The sequence below is a fragment of the Antrostomus carolinensis genome, unplaced genomic scaffold (assembly GCF_000700745.2).
Source record: "Antrostomus carolinensis isolate BGI_N321 unplaced genomic scaffold, ASM70074v2 scaffold9276, whole genome shotgun sequence".
In the NCBI taxonomy this organism is placed as follows: domain Eukaryota; kingdom Metazoa; phylum Chordata; class Aves; order Caprimulgiformes; family Caprimulgidae; genus Antrostomus; species Antrostomus carolinensis.
The window spans coordinates 18246-23911 of NW_010321131.1; positions in this window are offsets into that span (position 1 = coordinate 18246).

Consider the following 5666-nt stretch of genomic DNA (forward strand, 5'->3'; position numbering starts at 1 on the left):
GCTGCTGAAGCGAGGAACAGTTGCTGCCGCTGGGGTGGGAGAGGGAAACGGGCACTCAGTGCTCAGATCCAGTCACTGCCCTCCAGGTTGTGCCTTAGACAATTTTTGCTGACAAACAAACAGCAGGATATTTTTTTTAATGCCCTTTTTTTTTAAAAAAGGACTTTTTCTAATCAGCCTTGACCATCACCAGTTTCTTGTGGCCGAGTTGATTGCTCATTGTTCTTCTTTGCTTCCTCCTGCTTGACCTCTCCAGTCAAAACAAAACCTGGGCTGGGTGTTACTGGTGCTCTGAGTTCAGCTTTCCATGGGGACTCTGCTGTGGTGATCCCTGTGCTCACAGCCTGGTGGACCCACAGGTGGGGGAAGTTGTCCTGCTAGGCACCGTAAAGCCCGGGAAATCTCCGAGAAAGCCCAGCAAGCAAAAACTGACACTGCTGCTTACATGCTTTTGTGGGCATCCACCTACCTGGCAGGATCAGCTCCCCCCTTTCTGCTGCCCACGCTCCTCCCAGCTGGAGGGCAAATTAAAGGCAAAACAGCAAAATCAGTGTGAGGTGGGTCCAAGCCGCTGTACCTGATCAATCAGGTGAGAGATGGCTCGAGTGCTTGCCCCATCGCCCACATGGGTTCGGGTGACCTGGTTTTCCTTTGTGTCTGCGGGATGGTGACACCGGCTCTGGCTGGGGTACGGCCAGAGGGTGGCAGAAACCCCCTTGGGTCTCCGCGGGGTGATGGGGCTGAGCTGAGAGCCAGTGGCTGGTGCTGTTCCCAGCTCTGGCTGGTGGCAAGTTCCTGCAGACCTTTATCTTTTTTCTTTTTTCTTTTTTTTTTAATCCCCCCTCACGTGGACTTTTCCATTGCGCGTGAGGCTTTTCCATTGACTGGCAGCTCTTGTGGTGACCTCCAAGGGGGCTGTGCATCATGACTCAACACTGATGCTTTACCTGGCCCCGTCTGCATCTCACCCCGAGCGCGTCCCGCTGGGGCCGGTGTGTGTCTGGGTGGTGGCTGGGGTTTGAGCCCAATGCCCTGCACGGCTGGAGCTCCTCAGCTGCCTACCCCTGCCTCAATGGCCTGCCTGCAGGCAGCTGAGCCCTCCCCAGGTACATGCCTGGTCCTGGCCACCGCACTCCGCTGTCAGGTTTTTAAGGGGGGGAAGACAGCTATGCACTTGTTAGTTATTGCAAAAAACGTGAATTGATGATTTTTGTAGTCATCCTTTTTCAGTAGATGACCCAGGATCGGTCAGATTGTGTTTCGAATGAAGTGGAAATAGCATTCTTCTTCTCTTCTTGTCCTTCAGTTTTAATTACAAATGGATCTGCACTCAGTAAAAACAATCACACTTCCACTTGTAATGTAGGCTAGTGAGCTACATTGCAAGCTAAAACCTGTTTTGCTGTGGCCATGGTACAGGGTCTGAGACTAGGGATGCAACTGGGAATATTTTTGCAAAAATTTATTTTAATTTCTCAACTTTTTTTTTTTTTTGGCAATTCTTTTGAAGTATTCCAAGCAAAGAGCCCAAAGCTGTATTATACCTCAAGAAAAATGCTGCAACGCCCATGGCAGTAGCTGAAAGCACACGAGTGCCAGTGCCTTTTACACCCAGGCCCTCTGGCAGGGACCTGGAAGACAAAAGCAATGCTCCTGTTTATGATTGCAATAGTTGCCATTTTTAAGTAGTGAAATAGTGCTGGTGCTGCTCATCTTAAAGTAATGAAACCTGCAGTAAATCCAAATGGTTACAGCAAAACACAAATGTTGTAGTATCCTTTTAAAATAGCGTAGTGTACTGATTACCTCTGATTAGAGTACGTGGAATAGTTTTTTTATATAGTGTATTTATTAAAGATGAGACTGGAATTTGTATCTCAACTGATGCATCTCATGATTTAATATATTCTGAACTTGATACTTGCTACAAAACACTCACTTTTAGTACAAATAAATATTTATACATGTAGTTAACTCTCACTTTGTAATTTTTTGGGGGGAAAATTACAACCACATGGTTCCTCTGGGGCTTGACACACTCCAGGCCCCGTATAGACCAATGGCCCCGAGCAGCCTGGCATGAGGCCGAGCCCGTTTCCTTTTGCCCGGAGAAGCTGTGGCTGCTCCTCCCTGGAAGTGTTTAAGGCGAGGTTGGATGAGGTTGGATGAGCAACCTGGTCTAGTGGAAGGTGTCCCTGTTCATGGCAGGGGATTGGATCTGGATGAGCTTTGAGGTCCCTTCCAACCCAAACCAGTCTGTGATTCTACGATTCTAATCTCAACTAATTCTGGTTGAGATTAGCACCTTTTCGCTGCCTGGGCTGTGTCATGTTGAACAAGTCACATTTAACAAGCGCAGTAACTGCAGCGTTCCTGCTGCCCTGCAGTTCTGTGCTCTTTAACCAGCACTGAACCACCTTCTGGCTGCTGAAACCCTGCAGCAATGGGGGAGGATGCTGCATCGTTTGGGCTTTTCCCACAGGACCCACTGCACGCAGGCTGTAGGTCCTGGAGTGCCACAGCCTGCGCTTCCCAGCTCAGGGAGTGACAAAGGGAAAGCTGTTGAGCCCAGGTAGCTTCTCCACGAAGGCACTGGAGGACCTTTGCTGCTGGCCTGTGTGTGCCCTGGCATGGGGCTGGACACCGGCTGAGGGTGCATGGGCTGTGTCCTGGGCTCACCCTGGCATCCCACTCATCCAGAGCCTGGCTTCACCCTCCCTGGCCTGGCCACCGCATCCCAGGTCCCCAGGCACCAGCCAGGGAAACGATGCCCTTGCCCAAGCCAGTCTCCAAAAACACCCAGCTGTAGTTACAGAACTCACAGACACACATATAGGTGAAGGTTACAGAAAACAGATCAACAAAAACACAGTGCAAACAAACAGCATGTTTACTTACCTGTTACTTAAGCCTAGGCCAAAGGTTCGTGTTTCTGCTGCAGTACTGGACCGCAAGGTTCAGCCGCTTTACAGCCCGGGGACAATCGAGGTACGGTCTGTGCTGCACACGCTGCCTCCAGGCAACTGCCACGGCTGAACGGCTCCTAAACACGATTTGCCTGCTGGGAATGTCTGTCTGCGCCTCCAAAGCAACTGCAGCAGGTGCTGGGGTTGGAGTAGCTACATTGCCTGCTGTAGGGGTCAAAGAGGCTGCAGTGACTATCGCTGAGGATTCAACCTTTAAACCCCAAGAAAGACCCGTTTCTCACACAAAACTTTGCATTATAATGCGCGGCTCAGTACCAGAGACTGGATCAGCCTCAGCCCATGCCTGGGACACAACGCTCAGTTTGAGCAACTGGCCCTAGAGCTGCAGGAGTGGGGGGCTAGGCTTGGCCCCACTCTGAGGAGGTAGGATCAAGTGGTGAGAAGCCTGGACCAAACCACTAGAGATGTGGAATTAAAGCGTCCACGTTCCTGCATGTTAAACTGTGCTGCTTCCCCAGACTTTCCAGCAAGCTGCCAGCAGGGTCTGTGCTTTGACAGAGTCCGAAAGCAGCAGCAGGAGCAGCCGAGTATGGAAAAGTCCTTGGAAAAGTGGAAATTACACCCCAGCTGCGTGAACTGCCCTTGGGGGCAATTAAAAATAACACACCTTGCACCTCTTCAAATCAGTCCCTTAAGCCTGCAGCAGAGCATTACAGGCACATGGTAAAGGCAAGATCCAGCTAGGTTTTTGGAGAAACCCACACAAAAGGAGATCAGAGCACAGCTGGTGACTAGAGGATGCCCCCAGCATACACAAACAGCCAGGGGTTTGGTCCTCTTCACACAGAATCACAGAATGTTGGGGATTGGAAGGGACCTCGAGAGATCATCTAGTCCAATCCCCCTGCCGGAGCAGGAACCTAAATGAGATCACCTAGCTTCCTGTGGGCTGTTTGAGGTTTAAACTTGTTTGGGGATGCATGCTACACACTTTCATAAAACCAACAAGAGGGTGTTCTCCAGCTGCCTGCACTAGATCTCGACCAAGCAGGAAGCACCCTGAAAACAGAGAGGGGACGCAGGACGAGCTGCGTTACTGCACCAGCCTGGCACTGCTCAAGTGTAACAACTACTGCAAGGGGCTGGGAGAGCGTCAGTCAGAGCAGGCACTGAAAACAAACAGAACAGCTGAGACCTTCCTCTGGCACATGCAGAAGTTAAACCTCCTGAGAAAGCAGGTTCCAGGCAGTAGTGCTATTTGCACGTTCAGTTTTCAGGCTGGGCCTCGAACTCGGGCTCTCCCGGACCAGCGCACCCTTACGCCACTGCCTTATGCCTTGGCACTTACCCCTGGCACCTGCAAGATCAGCATTCCACATCCCGGACTTTTTAGACTTCCATATCCCAGTATTTTCTGGTGTGTCATTTACTACGCCTTTGTGGTGGAGCAATATACATTTACCACAGACTTCCCCCCCCCAATCAAAAACCAAAGTAATTATTAAAAAAACCCCCCATGGTCGCTACCCAAATGAAGACCTACAGCAGCTGCTGCGTAACAACCAGTGCGCCAGGCCAAAGGACACCAGTGAGAAAGCTGCGCTCAATGGGAATGGTCATCAGCACCCGACACCATCTGACGGCTGGCTCCAGCTCGTTTTATTTCACTTTGCAGCAAGTTTTGCTTTACATCATGACCTTGCTTTCAACGCTTACCTTCCCTCGACAGCTAGCAGAGCTGGGACACAGTGTACCGCCCCAGGGGTCTGAACAATTCCAAGTACATATTTGTGTTGAATTAGTGCAGAATTTGTAATATCATAAAATGAAAATTCAAGTTATTGAAAACCAACTGACAATAACGTTGCCAAAACACTTTTGTCACTTACATTTTTAACCCTTTGCCATTATCGCTACTTAACGTTACATGAATTTACCGAAAGTGTTACCAACAACTACAGCAGAACAGTGCTAAACCACGTTTAAAAACCTAAAACCCATTCCCCTTCTCTTCAATTTTGCAGATCAGAGCATGAACGGAGAAAAAAAACCCAAAACATCCCCAAACGTCCCCCCGCACCTCAGAGCGACGCATGTGACGCTCCATGGTACAATGGCACAGTGCAGCAGTGGATCGTCCAGAGGAGGTTAAATAGCAGCAAGCCCTCGGTACAATGCGTAAGAGATCGGAGAGCCACAATTACAGAGAGCTTATAATATGTGGGGCTTAATGAAAGACCAGTTAAGATTCTACTCTAATTACTCACATGAAGGGAAAAGTAAAAATTAAAACCAGCATTCATTTTAAAAGCCTCAAAAAGCAGAATTCATACAAAATGAAAAGTATTAAAACATTTTTACAGTAGTTTACTATTTCTACTAAATGGCACCAGATTTCAAGTGGTCACATGAAAGAAAAATCAGTAACATTTCAAATTTTGCCTGCAAGTTATTCTACAAGCAGAATTTCTATCTTTGCATTTGCTGCTGAAAGGAAGAAGTAAATGTGAATTGAGTATTGACGAATCTTTAACCTATACATCTTCTGATTTGGTGTGATTCAGTAAGTAGAAAAGATTTTCCATACTCAAGTTATCTACAGATTATGTCTATATATATAAAAAAAAAAAAAGTGTGGATATATATACACATTTAATACATACACACACACTCGTCCATATATACACACACCGGTACTGGATCGTCTCGCCTGCGCAGCAGCGAGCCGCTGCCCCACGC